General features: G+C 41.4%; 1 protein-coding gene across 3 annotated transcripts in view; it reads right to left on the bottom strand.

Annotated features, from left to right (window-relative positions):
* Nucleotides 1-22,579, bottom strand: part of syt7a (synaptotagmin VIIa) — a 383,396-nt gene that overhangs the window by 231,182 nt on the left and 129,635 nt on the right. The window lies entirely within an intron of this gene.

The following is a 22,579-nucleotide window of genomic DNA, read 5'->3' as shown; positions in this document are numbered from 1 at the left end:
AGACAATGTCTAAACCAGAAGCATTCATTAGGTTGGATAATATGGTTTATTAATGTCATATGTACCAAGGTACAGTGAAAAGTTTTGTTTTGAATGCTATCCAATCAAATAATATTATACATAAATACAATACAATCAAACTAAATGCAAGTACACGAGGTAGACTGAAGGGAAAGATACAGAGCACAATTTAGTTCTCAGCATTATAGCTCAATAGCTTCAGGGCGGAGAGACGAAGGAATGGCTGGGGAGGGAGAAGTCTTTCATTAGACTGCTTTACCAAGGCAGTGTGATATAGATGGAGTCAATGGTGGGGAGTTTGGTCTGTGTGTGGGACAGCTTAGATAGGGAACAGCTCTGCCCAAGACCACAAGAAATCAGAGGGTATAGTGGATGGTAGAAGGGTTCCGATCCAAAACGTCACCCATCCTTTTTCTCCAGGGATGCTGCCTGACCTGCTGAGTTACTCCAGCACTTTGTGCCTATCTGCATGTTGTGGATGTAGCCCAGTACAGCACACAAACCAGAGTCACCACTGCCACTGCACACTGCACACTGCCTCGGGAAAGCAGCCAACATAATCAAAGTGGGGAGGTCACTGATCCGGCCCCTGAAGACCATGAACTCAGAGGGGCGGAGCCGGTGACGATGATGGATGCGACAGGCGAGGACGGTAGGAGAGGAGAGGGAATCTGGGTCTGACCTACCACACCTTCAAGGTCGGTTATGGATGGCACCCCCAGGGCACAAAGGTGGACACAAAGGCGAGGAGAGGGGTGATGCATCCAAGGAAGGCAATGGCTGAAGCCTGGGGCTCGCCTAGAAGGGTTCCGATCATTCCGATTGCTCATAAGAACTAGAACGCGGATAGGACATTGAAAATGGCGCCAAAACATGGCGCCTCTTGTAAGCGGACTCAGCGGACTATTTCAGTACACTTGCTAATCGAGGATGTGCTTAGGTATGACAATACTGCGCTGGACTGTATGTAAGAAAATAATTTCACTGTGCATTTGCACATGACAATAAAAGCACCGTAGAACCATTAAGTTACATAACTCTTAGAAAATGTAGAAATATTGACTCCACTGGAGCTATCATTCCAACCACACCAATGATTTCACGCGGAAAATTGGATGTGCCAAAACAGATTGGCGTCACAAATTCAAAATATAAATCATTAAGATTTGTTTAAGATGCCGGTCGTCAAATACTCCAGGTCCAAAGATGTATCATACACGGATGACTAAAAACAATCAAAGTTGACATTCCAGAGCAATTTAAACTAAGAGTTCTCACTTTCTCATGATGGTATCAAGCTGATGGTTGCGGAAGGTGGTGAGTGGCTGGAACACGCTGCCAGGGGTGATAGTGGAAGCAGGTATGATAGTGGCATTTAAGAGGCTCTTGGACAGGCATGTGGAAATGCAGTGAATGGAGGGATATAGACCAAGTGTAGGCAGAGGAGATTTGTTTAGAATAAAGACATATTGCTGGAGTAACTCAGCGGGTCAGGCAGCATCTCTGGAGGACATGGACAAGTGATGTTTCGTGTTGGAACCCATCTTCAGACTGATTAGGGGGGAAGAAAGCTGCAGGAGGGGAGGGGGGGACAAAACCGGGCAAATGATGGGTGGATACAGGTGAGGGGGGGGGGGGGGGGGGGGGGGGGGGGGGGGGGGGGGGGGTTGATAGGCAGATGGGTGGACAACAGCCAGAGATTGAAAAAAAGACAAAAGGCTGCAAGATAAGATGAGAAGAGGTGTATATAGTGAAGCCAGAGGAAGGCTTGATTGTAATCATGTATAGTCTTTCGGTAGACACAAAATGTTGGAGTAACTCAGCGGGTCACTCTGACAATGGAGGAGGCCCAGGACAGAAAGGTCAGAATGGGAATGGGAGAGGGTTGAAGGGCTGAGCCACCGGGAGATCAGTTAGGTTAAGACGGACTGAACGGAGGTGTTCAGCGAAATGATCGCCGAGCCTGCGCTTGGTCTCGCCGATATACAGGACTTAATGGAAACTTATTATATATTTTATGTAAAGTACTTTGGTGTCAATGCGAGTTGACTTAAAACTCTTGGACAGGCATGTGGAAATAAATAAATAAAACTTACTTACTTACTTACTTAACACCTGAAGCAGCGGATGCAGTAGATGAGGTTGGAGGAGGTGCAAGTGAACCTCTGCCTCACCTGGAAAGACTGTTTGGGTCCTTGGATGGAGTTGAGGGGGGAGGTAAAGGGACAGGTGTAGCATCTCTTGCGGTTGCAGTAAAAAAAGTACCTGAGGAGGGGGTGGTTTGGGTGGGAAGGGACGAGTTGACCAGGGAGTTTCGGAGGGAACGGTCTCTGCAGAAAGCAGAAAGGGGTGGAGATGGGAAGACGTGGCCAGTAGTGGGATCCCGTTGGAGGTAGCGAAAATGTTGGAGAATTATATGCTGTATGCGATGGCTGATGCGGTGGAAGATGAGGACAAGGGGGACTGACTTTCTTACGAATGGGGGGAGGGGGAAGCAAGAGCAGAGCTGCAGAATATCTAGGAAAGGCAAGTGAGAGCCTCATCTAGTCTTTTCACTGACTGAACAGAACGCAAGGACTTAGAAACTTTATGATCCTCCACAACCTTGGTCATTATAGTATGATGATTAATTGGAGTTATAGACTGTTGGTGACTGGCGGGCAAGGCTTTGGGGAACGAGGGCCATTTTGACATGGACCTACCGCATTTCCCAGGGAGATCAGGCATATTATTGCATTTTTACTCCATAGAATGTGTCAGAATATCCTTTGCTGAAAACAGTCTTTGCTCCCATGTACTCATTATTTATAGCTGATTGTGTTCAATAAATATACTGTAGTTCCCAACCACAACATTTTTAACTTTGTGACATCTTCATTTCCAAATCATCCTCCTGTGGTCTCACACAGCCACCCTTGTTTGGTCAATTCAATTCATTTCATGCTTTCAGAAAAAGTGGGTGCAGTGCAAAAGCTCTGGGATCACATAACATCCTGCCTGTGATATTGAAGACATATGCTTCAGAGCTAGTCTCGTCTTTAAGCAAGGGGGTTAAGGAAGTGCAGATGGTGGAATCTTGCGTGGAACATGAAGTGCTGGAGTAACTCGATAGGTCAAGCAGCATCTCTGGAGGACATGGATAGGTGACGTTTCGGATCAGAATCCTTCTTTAGCCGTTTCATTGAGAGTCAATAAGGCGTAATAAATGTACTCATGAATGCACTGTCTGCAAAAAGGACAAATCCACACCAGCCTAAGCCCACTCTAACACCACATCACCAATGCATGGATTACATTAAAATGGGAGCTCACCACCACCACCATGTTTTGTTATTTATTATTATATGTATGACTGCAGGCAACGAAATTTCGTTCAGACCGAAAGGTCTGAATGACAAATAAAGGAATCTAATCTAATCTAGTCATGCTCAACATATTCAGGCATTGCCAGTGACAAAGCATTCCCCGAATTGGGTAAGGTCTTCCATGTAAATGTAAAATGTATGTTAATGCAAGAAAAGGAACGGCATGAAGTACTATCTTGTAAAATTTTAAACTCAATTTGTTTCTATTCACTAGACATAAATATTTAGCGTGGTTTAGAGATGTAGTGTGGATGCAGGTTCTTCGGACCACCCAAGGACACACCGACCAAAGATCACCTGTACACTTCCCCAATCCTACACACTAGGTACAATTTACATTGTTATCAAAGTCAATTAAGCTACAAACCTGCACGCCTTTAGAATGTGGTAGGAAACTGGAGCACCCAGAGAAAACCCGCGCAGGGAACAGGGAGAATGTACAAACTCTGGACAGACAGACACTGTAGTCAGGATCAAACCTGGGTCTCTGGTGCTGTGAGGCAGCAACTCTACCGCTGTGACACTATGCAGAACTAATCCAAAGTGAACTGTTAACGCAATGATGCCAAACAAAATTGGAGAGCTAGGTTCACTGGAAGAGATACAGAAAGCTTCCTATTGAAGAGTGTCAGGACTGACAAAATAACATTCAGCCTCAGATAGGTGCTTATTCCTGTAATTGGACTCAACAACCTGAGTGCTTCCTGCAGAGCTAAGCTGACATCCAACAGGGCAGCTAACGTAATCTAAATCACAAACTATGTTCACAAAATTATTTCTGATACTGAATTGTTTCATTTCTTTAGTCAGAGGGTGGTGAATCTGTCAAATTCATTGCCACAGATGGCTTGAAGGCCAAGTCAATGGATATTTTTAAGACAGAGATTGACAGATTCTTGATTAGTAAGGCTGTCAGGGGCTATGGGGAGAAGGCAGGAGAATGGGGTTGAGGGGGAAAGATAGATCAGCCATGATTGAATGAAGGAATAGACTTGATGGACCACATGTCCTAATTCTGCTCCTATAACTTCTGAACTTATAGAAACATAGAAAATAGGTGTAGGAGTAGGCCATTCGGCCATTCGAGCCTGCACCGCCATTCAATATGATCATGGCTGATCATCCAACTCAGTATCCTGTACCTGCCTTCTCTCCATATCCCCTGCTCCCCTTAGCCACAAGGGGCACATCTAACTCCATCTTAAATATAGCCAATGAACTGGCCTCAACTACCTTCTGTGGCAGAGAATTCCACAGATTCACCACTCTCTGTGTGAAAAATGTTTTTCTCATCTCGGTCCTAAAAGACTTCCCCCTTATCCTTAAACAGTGACCCCCTTGTTCTGGACTTCCCCAACATCGGGAACAATCTTCCTGCATCTAGCCTGTCCAACCCCTTAAGAATTTTGTAAGTTTCTATAAGATCCCCCCACAATCTTCTAATTTCTAGCGAGTACAAGCCGAGTCTATCCAGTCTTTCTTCATATGAAAGTCCTGCCATCCCCGGAATCAGTCTGGTGAACCTTCTCTGTACTCCCTCTATGGCAAGAATTTCATATGAGGGTTCTACATTATGGGGGTAATGTAGAAACAAGGAATTGCAGATGCTAGTTTACAAAACATGACACAAACTTTGTGACATTTTTCATCAAAGTATTGTCTATTTAATGGTACCAAATAGCGATTGAAAACAACATATTTGAGGTAGGCTGTCCAATATTTCTCTGAATATTCAGTTTAAAAATAGAAGCATTGTCGCTTATCACAAATTATTGAGCATGTTAGAAAGCCAAATGGGCTTGGAAGATATTATCGTTCCCTCTGGCAAATAAGGCAGCACTAAAATATTTACTGCTTTGCTACTTCTGAAGAAGTTAATAAAAAGTGAACCGTTATAAAACCAATAAAAAGCAGTTTCTGGAACATTAATCTGTATAGCTAATTCCAAAACTGTAGATACATTAATACTCTATCCCGTATGCCTTTCAAACCTGTTGACTTTTCCATGATTCAACATTGCCTGGAACTGGATCAAAAGAGTATCTCTTTGGATCATTTTGTTTTATTGCCGTACAATCAGCGATACTCCATTAGTTGAGAACCATGGCATTGAACAGATAAGTGTTGAAGCTCAGAGAAATGAAAATTAGGGAAGTAATCAAACACATGAGGAAATTTATTTCTGCTGATATCCAGGATTATTATTACATTATAACATAGAACATAGGACAATACAGCACAAGAACGGGTCCTTTGGCCCACAATATCTGTGCTGAACAAGACCATCACTTATCTACCCGCACATAATCCGTATCCCTCCTTTGCCGCATATATATCCATGTGCATATCCATGTGTGTTAAATGCCACTGACATATTTAATTTAAAAGTCAATCCCCAACAGTGTGTTCCAGGCACTCGCCGCCCTTGGTGTAAAAAACTTACCCCGCACATCTCCTTTAAACTTTGCCCCTCTTACCTTAAAACTAGTATTTAATAGTTCCACTCTGGTGAAAAAGATTCTGACCGTCCACCCTATCTGTGCCTCTCATAATTTTACATGGTCCAACCTCTCCCTGCAGCTAACACCCCCTAATCGAGGCATCATTCTGGTAAATGAAGGGGAAGTTTAAGGAAACTGAGATACTTTAAAATTTATTAAAAATGAAAACGCATTCAGTAAAGGAGAAGGACCACGCCCCGAATCACCAATTCTTCATCTGATCTCCGATACCAGTTAAAAACAACCCTTCAGTTATGCTTTTTCCAAGTTTCAATTGAAACAAAAATGACTTCGTGTTTGGGTAGGTGCTCAATGGTTTTTGCAACCATTTTGTATGCAGGAATGTTACCTGAAACGTCCCTTGAATGATTTGGCTACAATTAACTGGTCATGCCGCAAGCATAATACAGCATGCCACATATCTTCTGTATGGTTATTAGAAGTAATATGCAATTATGCCTTTTTTTTGTTGTTGTATCCGAGACTGAACTACTGAGGTCTATTAGTTGTGCTATGGAGTCTTTTGTTGCCAAAAACTGTGTGAAGGTTATTTAGTTAAAATCTGAAATAAAACCCACTTATTGATTGTGGTCCCTGTTACTAAAAAGGACAGTGATGCCACACTCCTGATCTCCTGCATTCACTCCAAAGACTGGTTGCAGGTTAATTTGGGGATAGAAACAATGTTTACTGTGCATTGTCGTCAAAGATCCTTTTGGGAATGGGAGGCACTTAATTGAATTCCTTCATATGAAAGAGAAACATAAAGGAGACACGAGAAACTGTAGATGAGGAATCTTGAGCAAACAAAATGTGCTGGAGGAACGTTTGATAGCAGTTAAACTAAAGACTGCAAGTTAAGAAGGATTTTTTGGAAAATCTCATTGATATAGCAAAGAGAAAAGAAAGGGGTGCTGCACAATAATATAGAGAAGAAATGGCTGAATCAATACTGGTGCTCTAAAGAAATGCATATTTGAAAGGTTAGATATTTGAAGGTTGGGTGAGTGGGCAAATGCATGGCAGATGCAGTATAATATGGATAAATGTGAGGTTATCCACTTTGGTGGCAAAAACAGGAAAGTAGACTATTATCTGAATGGTGACCGATTAGGAAAAGGGGAGATGCAACGAGACCTGGGTGTCATGGTACACCAATCATTGAAAATAGGCATGCAGGTGCAGCAGGCAGTGAAGAAAGCGAATGGTATGTTAGCATTCATAGCAAAAGGATTTGAGTATAGGAGCAGGGAGGTTCTACTGCAGTTGTACAGGGTCTTGGTGAGACCACACCTGGAGTATTGCTTACAGTTTTGGTCTCCTAATCTGAAGCAAGACATTCGTGCCATAGAGGGAGTACAGAGAAGGTTCACCAGACTGATTCATGGGATGTCAGGACTTTCATATGAAGAAAGACTGGATAGACTAGGCTTGTACTCGCTAGAATTTAGAAGATTGAGGGGGATCTTATAGAAACTTACAAAATTCTTAAGGATTTGGACAGGCTAGATGCAGGAAGATTGTTCCAGATGTTGGGGAAGTCCAGAACAAGGGGTCGCAGTTTAAGGATAAGGGGGAAAGTCTTTTAGGACCGAGATGAGAAAAACATTTTTCACACAGAGAGTGGTGAATCTGTGGAATTCTCTGCCACAGAAGGTAGTTGCGGCCAGTTCATTGGCTATATTTAAGAGGGAGTTAGATGTGGCTAAAGGGATCAGGGGGTATGGAGAGAAGGCAGGTACAGGATACCGAGTTGGATGATCATCCATGATCATATTGAATGGCGGTGCAGGCTCGAAGGGCCGAATGGCCTACTCCTGCACCTATTTTGTACGTTTCTATGTTTCTAAAAACAAAAAAAAGCAATAGAGGTGGTAAATGTGGCTGACAGTTCCATATAACACTTCCAAATATACACAATAATTTCCTGGAAAGTCTTGGTAGAGAAATACGCTGCTTCAATAATTGTGTGTAGCTAATTATGTCCTTTTTTAAACAAATGTGTTTCAACTTTACTCAGCAAGGCAAACCTCAAAGTGGTTTGAACTTTGTTTTACATCATCATGTGACATGCAGTGTCTTAAACCATGCTCATTGGTTTTAAATTGGCCACTGACATAATCAAGGATGAGTTTCACCATGGACACTGGTTGTTCTTCCCTCTCCATCAGGCTAGAGATCCAGAAGTGTGAAAACACACACCTCCAGATTCAGAGATTGTTTCTTCCCAACTGACATCAGGCAACTGAACTATCCTATCTACAATTGGAGAGCAGTCTTGAGCTACTATCCATCTCACTGGAGACCCTTGAGTTATCTTTAATCGGACTTTACCTTGCTCTAAATGATATTCCCTTTATCCTGTATCTGTACACTGTGGTTGGCCCGATTGTAATCATATGTTGTCTTTCGGCTGACTGATTAGCATGCAACAATAGCTGTTTAAGAAGGAACTGCAGATGCTGGAAAATCGAAGGTACACAAAAATGCTGGAGAAACTCAGCGGGTGCAGCAGCAACTATGGAGCGAAGGAGATAGGCAACATTTTGGTCCAAAACGTTGCCTATCTCCTTCGCTCCATAGATGCTGCTGCAGCTGCTGAGTTTCTACAGCATTTTTGTGTACCATGCAACAATAGCTGCTCACTGTTCCTCGGTACGTATGACAAGAAACAAAACTAAATTATTTTTGCGCAGAGGTAGCAATAGTCTGAACATTATCGCCAAAATGTGTAGAGAGCTGCTTTATATTTACTCATAAAAATGTGCACATTTTTTCATTCATGTAATGAATTCGAAGATCTGTGAACTTCAAAAATGACTATACAACTGCTTGAAGCTTCATAAACAATGTAAAGCCTTCGGTTGCATTTATGTCTTCCAATATCATCACAATGTCAGTCCACTGCCTAAATGTCGACATACTGACCATTAGATTGATGTCTCAGTGCTACATTTTCTAAGTGATTCTTGCAGATCAGTATCAGACGTGGCAAGATAATGTACTGTTTGCCACATGTCCTTGAAGCAGATTCTAAAAGGGCATTAAATTGTTTCACTGTAAGAATTAATGCAAAGCTTTCAAGCTGGGATTGTCATCTTGGTTCATCAAGTGATGACAAACGTATTCTCTTTTGAATCCCCTGCTTACTCTTGGACAAGGCAGCTTGGTTCCTGATGGTGTTTCTCTGTCCCACACCTACTGCACGATCCAAACCACCCAGACACGAGTAATGTTTTTGGCAGGCAAAATGGGGACACTCAATTCAGCTTTGGCTGATACGCGTATTAAAAGGGAAAACAGAGACTGAATGATATGGTGCAAAACACATTATTGTCCAACACAAGGGACTAGATAAATGCTCTGTAAATTTAGGATGACATAAGGTGATGTGCAAAATGCCATTACTCAATAATGTGACAACTGGCAACAAGCAATAGTTCATAATCTGCAGCTTCACTGGACTCAAAATGGATCAAAATATTTCCCTTTTATTTCTATCTGCAGGAAGCTGCACAAGAAGATTTAGGGACAAATGTTCAGCGCTATTTGTTTCTTGTTCCATTTTGTCCTAATATCCGAGTCATCAGGACTTAACAAGAGCAAGAGCACATTTTACCTGATCATAAAAGCACAAGTATGAGTAAATGATTGCATTTATTACAAATTCACTATCTTTTATTTTGTCTCAGTTTTATCCTCATCTACTGCACATCGAGCTCATAATGTTTCAATAAAGATAATTTGGCCTTTGTAGCTAGAGGACATTGTAAACCATTCATTGATTAGGTCAAACGTTGTGCATTGTCCAAATGATTCAATGATACTTTATTGTCACAAGTACCTAGGAATGCTTTGTTATGCAAACAACCCAGTAAAATCATACAGCAGACCTCACCTTGTCCGCGTTTTTATTACGCAGACAGACCTTGTCCGCGTTTTTATTATTTTTGTCTGTGTTTTTATGTAGTGTTTGTTATTTTATGTTGGGGTGTGTGTGTGGGGGGGTGGGGGGGGGGGGGAAACTTTTTGAATCTCTCCCTGCACTGGAGACCCGACCTTTTCTCGTCGGGTCTCAGTCGTCGTTGAGGCCGCAACGAGGAGCGGCCTCCAACAGGAAGAGACCGGGGACTCAGGTGTCGACTCACCGTTGCCGTCGCGGAGCTGGCCGAGTCCGGAGCGGTGGAGGAGCGCTGCTGCTGCTGATGCTGTTGCTGCTGCTGCTGCTGCTGCTGCTGCTGCTGCTGCTGCTGCTGCTGCTGCCGGAGAGTCGGAGGCTCTCTACAGGTCTGTGGACGACGGCGCCGGGAGCCCACGGCTCCCTGGGGGGAGACCGCCGCTTTTCGGGGCTTCTGCGGCGGCGACTTCTCCCGCCCGAGTTGCGGGGTCGAAGAGCTCCTGGAGCGGGGCCTGACACCACTGCCCCGCGCGGCTGGAATGGCCGCGGACTCTGCGAGCGCACACCGGGGGCTCCAACACCAAGACCCGGTGTGCGACCTCGCACCACCCGGCGTGGCTTTAATGGCCGCGGGACAATCGCCATCGCCAGCCGGGGGCTATGACTTTGACTCTGACATCGGGGGGGGGGGGGAGAGTGCAGTGGAGAGAGAAGTTTATTTGGCCTTCCATCACAGCTATGTGATGGATGTTTATGTTAAATGTAATTATGTTGTGTCTGGGGTCTATTTGTGTGTAATGTATGGCTGCAGAAACGGCATTTCGTTTGGACCTCCAGGGGTCCAAATGACAATTAAATTGACTCTTGACTCTTGACTCTTGACCTTGGCAGTAGCCAAGAGACGCCACATTTCTAGCTGGAAAAGGTTCTCTCTATTTACGCAATCTAAACTCATCCTGTTAAATCGCTCTCAGCTTCTTGTTCCAAGGTGAAAAACCCAACTTCTTTGGCCTGACTTTGTAGATGAAGCCCCTCATCATGGTAATCGTTCTAGTGAATATTTTCTGCATTATTTCTCATTCTGCATGTTTGATGCCATCTTCATTGATTCACAATTGCCCAAGGCAGATTGAACTCACAAAGGTAGTTCTTAAGGGCCTGTCCCACTTACGTGTCCTTGGCACGCAAATTACGCGACCATGTTGTCGCCATGAGGCGCATGGGCATCGTATGGCCGTGTGAGGCTGGTCCCATTGAGAAGCGCGGAGGGGTATGTAGTTGTGCGTGACATCGCGAGGGGCTCCGAAATTTGTCGCGTAACTGACAGCCAAAGTGGGACAGGCCCAAGACCCTGGCGTGACGCAACGTCTCACCTCCAACAGCAGCAGAAGCAGGTAAACGATCGCCGAGCTCGACCTGGGGATCACGGCCATTGCAGTCCGAATCCACCCCTCCTTCTACTCCCAGAGCGGGGCCAAGAAAATTGAAGATAGACACAAAATGCTGGAGTAACTCAGCGGGACCGGCAGCATATCTGGAGAGAAGCAATGGATGACGTTTCGGGCCAAGAAACCTTCTTTCAGACTGAAGAAGAGTCTCAACCCGAAGCATCATCCATTCCTTCTCTCCAGAGATACTGCCTGAGTTATTCCAGCATTTTGTGTCCATCTTCAAATGACGTCACACGCTCCAGACGGCTGTGCGGGCGCATGAAGTCGCGCAGGACCGTCGCGCCTCAACGCGACCACGAGGTCGCGTAATTAACTTGCCAAGGACAAGCAAGTGGGACAGTGGCTTTAGGCACTTCAGTTTTCTTCACTCTAAAAATTTTAGCCATACATTGATAAAAGCTGTATTTTAAAAAAAGGAACAGAATTAAGATTGGAAGATATTGTTGAAGACATATGGTTCATTATGGTGGTACAACAAGGAGAAAGCTGCACACTAAAATGCAATTACCTTGTGATTTTGCTGATAGTACCGTTGGTACAAAATATCAGCTGAAATTTTGGAAATGCCGATATATTATGGCCACTTAAACCACAACCTCTTCCTCAATGTCAGCAAGAAGAAGGTGCTATTATTGAGTTAAGAAAGCAGGATGGTGTCCAAGCACCAGTCAGGAATGGTGATGGTGGGGATGGCCGAGAGCTTCCTGGGCACCAATCTCCACAATGCCCATGCCCAACATATGTGCAGGCAGAGGAGACCTGGCACTGATTCACATCCTTCCATTTTCTGCTTATCTGTGTGCCTTTCCAAAAGCATCTTAAATGCCTTTATGGTTTACTTTTTTAGTTTAGTTTAGAGATACAGCACGGATACTGGTCCTTAGGCCCACCGAGCCCATGATGACCAGCGATCCCTGCAAAACAACACTGTCCCACACACACACTAGGGATGATTTACAATTTTACCAAAGCCAATTCAACCCACAAACCTGTGCATCTTTGGAGTGTGGGAGAAAACATATGTGGTCACAGGGAGAATGTACAAACTCCGTACAAACAGCACCCGTACTCAGGATTGAACCCGGGTCTCTGACGATGTAAGGCAGCAACTCTACTGCTTTGTAACCATGGTGTCCTATAGTATTACTCAATTTAAAAAGAGGAATAAGATCGATAGTAAATATATTTGAAATTGAATTATTAATTGTATTGGAATTTTAGCAATGGCAGTCAATTAAATCTGTGCAAATATTAATCTGAATGTGAACGTACATTTTCCAAGGTTTTACTAAAGCTGACCCGAAAAATCAACACGTACACATTAAATTCAAAACAGTGTACACTAAAAGGAGAGTTGTTTGACAGGTAACAAGAATGACACCATTTGGTGTTATTATGATAATAAGCATAAATGTGGAGCATAAACATCGTCAGAGACCAATTAGATCAAATGGCCCATTTCTCTGCTCTAAATACTATATCATACATCATTTCAATCTCAGAAAATATAACAAATACTGGAAAGTGCAGGCTGGACTCATGTAGAGTCTCCTGCATTTTTTTAAAGGGGGCGAGCAACATATTTCCTTCTATTTGAAAAAGATCATTTGTGCTGGAAGGTTTATGGATTTATTAAATATGCAAATCAAATTTAAAAGTTGAAGGATCTGTTCTTTCAATTTAAACCAAAGATAATAATTGTTGTAGCTTTATAGCATGACTAATAAGAAAACTTAATAGTTTTAAGATGGCACTAGTTTTGGGAATTTCTTGGAAATGGGACATCTGGATTTCTGCTATTAACAACTACTGGCCTCTGTGGATGTATTAACTCGAGAATATATCTAAAAGACACCCAGACAGACACATGACAGAAGGACATTGCTGGTGATACAATTTGTAATGAAAAAGATAAATTCACAGCAAATGCACTGGAGTCACAAAATGAGTACTTTCTCTGACTTAATTAAATTAAGGAGTGTGAGCCATATAACTTTCTGTTAAGTTATATTGAATATTTGAACCTGAACAATATTATTGTATAAAAATATTCATTTCCTGGTGCAGTAAGATATATTTGGTCTGGAGTCAGTGAAGAGCGTTATTGTGCCTGAAAGTACAGAGGCAAAATTGACAATGGCGGCAGCTTTTTAAAAAAAAACTTATCATGTATTCTTATTAAATTGAATATTACAAGAATAATTCCATATACTAGATTCAATAATCAGAATTATCTGGATCTTACAGGTATTAGGAGTTGACAAAATACTTTTTTTTCCCTTCGCTTCATAGATGCTGCCTCACCCGCTGAGTTTCTCCAGCATTTTTGTCTACCTCCAAATACTTTTCAACGTTGTTCAATGGAGGTCATAATAATGAGATGCATTTTGCAGAAAGGAAATAGTTATTCCACAAGATCAAACATATTTGATTCATTGCCACTGTAAAAGAAAATTGAAAGTCAGCTTCCATGGAGAAAGAAAAAAAAACATTAATGCCTCAAGTCCATGAATTTTCATCCTGAAACATTAACTGGTTTCCTCTTTCCACAGATGCTGCCCAACCAACTGAGTATTTCAGTACGCATATCTTCAAAAAAATATTTGGCTACTAAACAATTAATCTAATTAATTATTACCTTTTTAAAATAGTGAAGCTGCTCAAATAAAAAGCTGAAATAGTTTTTTTAGATATCTGGTGGGGTAGGGATAGAATGGTAGAATTATATTAATTAGCCTTTTGTTTTAGTCACTGGATAATTTCAATTGTGTGTAGTTTGAGCTACCACAATGGCAGAGTGCACAGCAGTCGAGTTACACGCGGCATTGCTGGAGAAAAAAGATGGGTGACGTTTCGGGTCAGGATCCTACTGTGCAGAAGAGTTACGACCCAAAATGTCACCTATCCTGTTTCTCGAGAGATGCTGCTTGACCCGTTGAGTTACTCCCACACTTTATGTGTGTCTTTGGTATAAACCAGCATCTGCAGATTTTTGTTTCTACAAATTAGTATTTACCTTCATTTGATTGTGTGATGCTTGGTTATTGATATTTCTCCAGATATACTGCCTGACCTGCTGAATTATTCCAGCACTTTGTGCCTATCTTAAATGCTAATTTTACAGGCGTATTATCAATCAATCGTACTGCAGCTTCAATCAACTCTCAACAATGGAGGTTTTTCAAGCTGTCTGTAAGTATAGAAATAGCTAAATATGGAATGCTAACAGAGCAAAACAAGGTTATTTGGTCCTTTGAGATGCTGCCGCATCCTGTTTGTCCCATTCTTTTGCTTTTCAGACAAACCTTCAAAATGCAGACATAACATTTTGTAATCTGTCAAATTCAGCTTCTCAATCTAATTTCACAATGGAGGAAGAGTTACAAAGAAAATCAAAAGGTTCAAGGCATCATAAAAGTATTATAGAAGAGGTGGGATATGAATTAAATTGGATTGACTGCAAATACCAGGAAGATACTTGAGAGAGTAACATCCCTGAAGAAGGCATCTTCAAGTCTTAACAGTTTCCACTGCAGTATTAGAACAGGAAGATTACACTGCTGTTTAAAAAAAGTGTATTTGGGCTTATGAAATATAAATGTGATTATTATTTATGGGGAAAAAGTGAAAATCAGGAATTATTTGGCCAGTAGTTGAGGATCAAGTGTGGAAAAATGACTAGAATCCTTCATAGGAAATGCAATGAATAAATATTTGAACAATTATAAATTAATTACTGAAAGGAATGATGGATTGGTGAAGAGCAGCTGTCAGCATGAAGACTCAAACACAAATGCAAGTAACCAGAGAACTATCAAGTTGTAAAGTTGCTGCACAGCCGTAGACATAAAATATTTGCCATAATGTTTAGAATCAGATTCATAAATTCACAGAATCATAGTGATAGAGCCCAGAACTGAGCCCTTCAGTCCACCTCATTCATGCCAACCAATACACCCATCTAAACCAGTCATGCTTGCCCATGTTCCTCTGAACCATTCCCAACCTTAAGTGTTTCTTTGACCAGGACCGCTCGCTGGGATGATACCAGTCCGACGTCGGGGCTGCGGGACCTCTTTTTAAAGTAGGAGTCTGTAATTGACCAACCTCTGGTTGATAATTTGATGAGCACGTTGACCACAAAACGAAGCATGAATACATATGCATCATCACAGAGTTAATTCTCAGAAATCTGACTTTTACAGTTGGTGTTGTTCCAATCTGCCATTTAACCTGTCCGATTCTTGTCAATTCCCATTTCACCATCCAAGAGATCGGACTGGTTTTGACTGGCTACTGCTCCACCTTTCAAAGTGATCTTATTGCTTCCGACAACCACACTATCCAAATGATTAATAGTGAAATATTGACATGTTGAAACAATTTGAAATGCTGGCTGTGATATTAAAATCCTGCTCGTTAGCATGTACGAGTCAGGCATACCATGAATAAAGGCCTTAGACAAGTCATAGGGTGGCCAGACAACAATCGTAAATCCTTGCAACAACCGTTACACTGTGGTAACATGCTGAGGCATTTTGGAAGAGACCATGCACAACATTGGAGGCAACAACATATTAAATATTTTTAAGGGAGGTTCAGTAAGAGTCAAGAGTCAGGAGTGTTTTATCGAAATAGAACAATCAAATTCTTACTTGCAGCAGCACAACAGATATGTAAACATAGTACTCTGTAAACACCATTATATTAATTCAACAAAATAATGCCTATAGAATCATACACTACAGTCCCAGGCCCTTCGGCCCAACCCGTCCATGCTGACAACAATGCCCCATGTAAGGTAGTCTAATTTAATCTGGTCTCAGTGAAAATTAATCTGGAGAAAAAATTATGAGACACATCTACTTTATGGGAAATAAAAAGCCAAATGAAAAACATTCTACCTTTCCACCTCCCATCCTGATGAAAACAATGCAAATGGATAACTTTTTACACCATTTGGATCATTTACTGACCTCAGAAAATAATGATGTGCCAATGAACCATCTTATTACTGAGGACATAACAGTCAGTTACTTGTGAGGACGAACAGAAATTCCATAGATTGTGAATTGGCAAATTGCTAACAGATTTACATGATCTACTATCAACAAGAAAATTACATATTTCTTTTAACTGTTCCTTTATTTTCTTGAAGTTGTTATATTTGCAATTAATTGCCCATTAAACTCATCACATAACATCAAGAAATTAATTGTATAGGTTCTCTTTTAATGGTGTGGACCTTATTAACGACCACCAATCAAATTCCTGCTCAGAAAGTGAACAATTAAAAGTGTGCAATTTCAAATCTTCAAAGGTTGTAACTTTTTGAGGATTTTAAAGTGCCCACATTTAAATAGATAATTGTCCTGTGTCACATTTTGTTTCTCTCAATCTTTATGTTACTCTCATACCTCATTCCTGCTTTTTCCCCATATCCTTTGATTCCGTTAGCCCTAAAAGCTAAATCGAAGAGGCATTGGTGTGCTTTCTTGGTCATAGCTTCGATGCGGCTGGTCCAGGCCACATTCCAGTTCGGAGTTAAATTGTCGCAATTATTACAGGTTTAACAGTGAGTTACTGAAACTACGGAAGAAAAATCCATGATGAAACAAATATTCTAAATAAATTTTATTCTATCTCTACAATTCTTGTCAATGTAAAAAGCATTTCTCCACAGTTGCACAGATGGTAGAGCAGCTGCCTCACAGCTCCAGTGACCTGGGTTCGATTCTGACCTCATCTGCTGTCTGTGTGGAGTTTTCACGTTCCCTACGAATGCATGGGTTTCCTACAGGTGTTTCCACCCAAATCCCAAAGACACGCGGGTTTGTAGAATAATTAGCCCTCTGTATATTGCCCCTCGTATGTAGGTAGTGGATGAGAAAGTGGAATAACGTAGTCGGCATGGACGTGGTGGACCGGAGGGCATATTTTCATGCTCTATCTTTCAATTCAATCTGCACCCAACTTTTTATCCAATGAACCTAAATAATACCATATAACCATATAACCATATAACAATTTCAGCACGGAAACAGGCCATCTCGACCCTTCTAGTCCGTGGCGAACACATAATCTCCCCTAGTCCCATATACCTCCGCTCAGACCATAACCCTCCATTCCCTTCCCTTCCATATTACTAGTGTTCAATACTAGTGTTCAATCTGCAGGAAAGGGATTTTTGAGAATTATAGACAAGAGCTCTATTGCTCTTCTTAAGAATTAGAGATTCTCTAATATCCATTAATATAACAATAGAGAAAAATGTAATAAAAATGCAACTGTGCAAACCAAGATTCATTCACATTCATTTGGTCTTCAGGGCTTTAACATTATTTTTCTTTATGTCATTATACAGAAAATTTGATGCTGTGGAATGGAATTTGGGTCAATCAGAATAGATGTTCATCTTTCCTATATAGGATTAAAATGTTACAGCTTGTGGGCATATTGTCACCTGCAAGGAATTCAGCTTCAATAACTTGATTTAAAGATACTCTTTCAAGCAAATCTCTGTCTGTCAACCTCATCATCCCCATTATACATTAGGATGCACATGCATTTGACTTAATTTAATAATATTTCAGGTGAGATGTATCAGAAATTGATATCTTTCAACTTTTTCAACCATAAAGCTTTACAAAGATCGTGAATGTTAATACTGATCCACCACCCTTGGTTCCACAGCCATTCTCGATCATCCATTTTGTCAGACCAACAGAGGTCATGGCCTCTGAGAGGAGTCCAGCGGTACCAGAACGGTCTGCCTAGGCCACCAAGGAGCTAAGATACTGGCCTGCAAAGTCGGCCTTGGAAGTCGGCAATGGGAACGGATCTGCCGGCTCCACTTTTCGGCATGGGAGTTGAATACAGCTCGTAGTGAATGTCGGGAATTCTCACATCCCTGCCCATAAATCTTTCGCATTAAATGTTTAGTATGCTTAGTTATTTTGGATGCAAACCCTTGCTAAATTATGGAAAATCAAGACGTGCCTGGTTCTAGTGAGTGGAGAATTTCATTCCTGTTCAATAGACTTGCTTATCTGTGGTATAATTGCAGTAACACATAGAGCATTGTCCATCAACTCCATGTCCTGTTTTGTGCTGGAGTGTTTGATACCGTTATTTGGTACTTAAAAGATTAAATATTCAACTTCTTAGGATTAATAATCCCGCAATGCATGTAGAAGTTTCCTAAAATGAGAGAATTCAATATTAATACCATTGGGTTGTAAGCTACGGAAGCTAAATATGAGGTGTTGCTCATTGTAGGTTGTTCAGCTTTTTTCTCAGAAACATAACTTATACATGTCATGTATAAGCAATATTCATCGAATCATCGGGTCTATGCCAGCTCTCGGAGATTCTCTTTGTCCCTTTCCCCACTTGTTTCCCAGTAACCCATGCTTTTTACCATGTATGGAGACACAAGCAATAGTAGATGCTGGTTTATTAACAGACACAATGTGCTGGAGTAACAAGCAGGTCAGGCAACCCCAACCCAAACATTTGCCTATCCCTGTCCTCCAGAGAGGCTGCCTGACCTGCTGAGTTACTCTATCACTTCATGTATTTTCTTATTTCTTTAGCATGCCCATCAATTGTCCCTAATGCTTTCATCCCTTCTTTCCAATGCATCCATACTTTCCACTGTCAAATTGATTGGTATCGCTTGGGAGAATGTCTTGGATTTGAATTGGATGCAAAACCATCTATATAGGTGTGGAAGATGTAGAAACAAGATTCTTCATGATGGAGGCGGCATGATGGTGCAGCGGTAGATGTGTTGCCTTACAGCACCAGAGACCCGGGTATGGGCTTTTTCCGGGTGCTCATGTTTCCTCCCGCACACCAAAGACACGCTGGCTTGTAGGATAATTGTCTCCGGTACAATTGAAAATGTCTCTAGTGTGTAGGATGGTGGTAGTGTTTGGGGTGATCACTGGTCAGTGTGGCTCAGTGGGCTGATGGGCCTGTTTACGCACTGTAACTCTAATTTAAAGTAAATTACTGAAAAGAAAAAGCAGGATATTTCCTGATTCGCACTGCTGCCATGCATGCAACCATGTCCTATATCGACATCAGTGCAAGGAAACGATCCTCTGTCTGTGAATGCAATGCAAGTTGGTCCTTCCAAAGTGTGCAGGATTGGAGTCAAACAAACAGATAAAGTTGGAAAATGTATCCAAGTTGGGAAAAGTAATCACATGCATTGTTTTCTACAAATATCCCGGAAAATAGTCCCACACTTTCTAATAATTAAATAGCTAAAAATTATTCCCTTTAACTTGTAACTGTACACTGTGGATGGCTTGATTGTAATCATGTATAGCCTTTCCTCTGGCTGGATGGCACGCAACAAAAAAGCTTTTCACTGTGAAAATAAACTAAACTAAAAAAGATACAAGTTACAGAGCAATAATTTCCCATTTCAGCAAGGTTGTACATGGAAGGTTGCGTATTTATAGCTTTAGAAATGCGCTGTCAGTCAACATTCGTTTTCCTTTGGCAAACTGCAGTGGGTTTTTTTTTTGTGTTTTTTTTATGAGGCCCATGGTGCAGAGTTTCAAAATATCCTGCATGAAATTCCAGAGACTTCTGCACTTCCTTACACAGCTTTAAATCTGAGGACAGCTGACAGTCCATGACACAAAGCACACCCAGAGCTTGCCCTGCAGGTTCTCATTGTATCTCAGCTACATCAATGTTGACACGCATGTGGCAATATTGATTTCAGTGACAGGTTTCTGTATAGTGCATGTCTTCCCGATTCTTCCAGTGCTACATCCATGCACTGCTCACTTATCATCCATCACATTGTATTACAACGCAGCGAGACAATCGCAAGACATTAAACAGCAACAACAGTTTTTCAGCAAAATAAAAGCAGAGGGGTAAAGACAGCATTTATCATAAGATCATGTGATAGGAGCATAATTAGGCCATTCAGCCCATCAAGTCTACTCCGCCATTCAATCATGGCTGATCTATTTCTCCCTCCTTATCCCTATTCTCCTGCCTGTTCCCCATAACCTCTGACACCCATGCTAATCAAGAATCTATCTATCTCTGCCTTGAATATATCCACTGACTTTGCCTCCACAGCCTTCTGTGGCGAAGAGCTCCACAGATTTGCCACCCTTTTATCACCTTGATTTGAATTAATTTATTTTTGTATTTATGTTTATGTTTATTATCATCATGTGTACTGAGGTACAGTGAAAAGCTTTGTTTTGCATGCTATTCAAACAGATCGGATACATCATATATAAATTAGTTCAAACTCAAATACAATAAATAGAACAAAGGGGAAGATACAGAGTGCAGAATATAGTTCCCTGCATTGTATCTATTCAGTTACGATGCAGGGAACTTCAGTTCCATAGACAAAGTCCAATATCTGCAATGGGGGAAGTGAATTGGACAGTACCCTATATTAAGGAAGGACAGTTCAGAAGCCAGATAACAGAGGGTGATAACATCTTATTGGAAATGTCTTGTTCCTTTCAATGGTACTTTATTGTCACATGTACTTAAGTACAATGAAATTCCTTTTGCATGCAGTTTAGTAAAAATCTTATTATACATATGCACAATTACACTCAAGTACAAGAGTTTAAGAACTGTAGATCACACGGACAATACACGAGTCACAACATTACCGATGCCATTTTGTACCCTTCAAGGTTAGAGCTATTAGTGTCTTATCTTGGTCACTAAGGCCCACTGTTTAAGTGAATTAACACTGTAATATTAATATTGCATGTGGTTTTAAAAGGTATTGGGAAACATTTAAAAAAAATCCCAGTGTTTAAGTAAAAAATGGCCAAGGACAATTTTCTCTTTTTTGATACTGAGTAAAATTGTAAAAAATATAGTTTCTGACATTGGTATCAAAATCCACCAGTGAGTCATCTTTGTTCACCATCAAGAATGACCTGCCTAATTGCCACTTTGATAGAAACTATCAAAAACACATTTCTACAATTGCCGTGTTTTCTAACTATTCATTTGAGCTGTCAACATCAATCGCACAACAGGGCAAAATGATATCAATAAGGAATGATGCTGCCCGTACAAAGCCCTTCAAGATAGCGACATTGACCCAGTAATTACTGCACATGAATTGAGCAAAGAAAGTTTGCTCCAAGTTTACCATTAGGATTGAATAGCCATGGAATCCAAAGTTACCCAAATAAACAGTTGCAGCATTTTCTGCATCGCCGATAAGAAAGAATGGGAAACCAGTGCAAAAGGAAAATGAAGATAAACTTTTTGTAATATAAGGAAGTATTGCCATCCCCTCCTCACTGAACATCAACGCAGGTCCATGTCAAGTCCGTCCTTAGCTCCCTGCTCTACTTTCTTCACATCCATGACTGTATAGTTAAGCACAAGTCCAATGCCATCTATAAATTCACTGAGGACACCATTGTTGTTGATCGAATCATGGATGGTGATGTGTTAACATACCGAATACAGATTAAAAATGTACAGATCAAAGGTGCCTCTCGCTCAGTGTTTACAGAACCAAGGAAATAATCATTGGCTTCAGCCAGGATCAGTCAGGAGACCAGATGCCATCTTCATTGGTAAGTCAGTGTTGGAGAGGGTTAGCAGCTTCAAATTCCTGGGTGCTAGCATCTTGGTTGACCTATCTGGGGCCCGTAGAGAGACAAAACGCACCAACATCTCTGCTTTCTTGGAAGTTTAAAGAGATTCGGCATATTTGGAATGTCATTGACCAACTTCTACAAATGCACTGTGGAATGCATTCTGACTGGTTGCATCATGACCTAGTAAGGCAATTCTAATGCACAGTAATGAAAGAGACTGTATAGGCTGAAGAAGGGTCTCGACCAGAAACGTTACCCATTTCTTTTCTCCAGAGATGGTGCTTGACCTGTTGAGTTACTCCAGCACATTGTGTCTATCTTCAGGCTGTAGAGACTGGTGGACTCAGCCAATCCATCATGAGCACAGCCCTCCCTACCTTTGAAAGCATCTACATGAGGCGTTGCATCTATTGTCAAAGATCCCTACCATCTAAGACATGCCTTCTTCTCGCCACTATCATGAGGCAGGAGGTACAGGGGCTTGCAATCTCGTCTCACCCCACCAGGCTCAGGAACAGTTCCATTCCTATAACCATTATGCTCTTCAAGCTCCCTCCACGACCCTAATCTACCACATCCAAGTACAGGTATGGCATTTATATGTTCTAAGATTTTGTCAATATAAATATGGTTTTAGAATATTAAAAGGAAAAAAACAACGAAACAGTTCTATTCATTGCAGTGAAAATTATTTTGCCCTTACCTTTGTGAGAAGGAAGCC

This window comes from Leucoraja erinacea, chromosome 18, assembly GCF_028641065.1.
Source record: "Leucoraja erinacea ecotype New England chromosome 18, Leri_hhj_1, whole genome shotgun sequence".
Taxonomy (NCBI): Eukaryota; Metazoa; Chordata; class Chondrichthyes; order Rajiformes; family Rajidae; genus Leucoraja; species Leucoraja erinaceus.
This window is presented reverse-complemented; position numbering and strand designations above follow the sequence as displayed.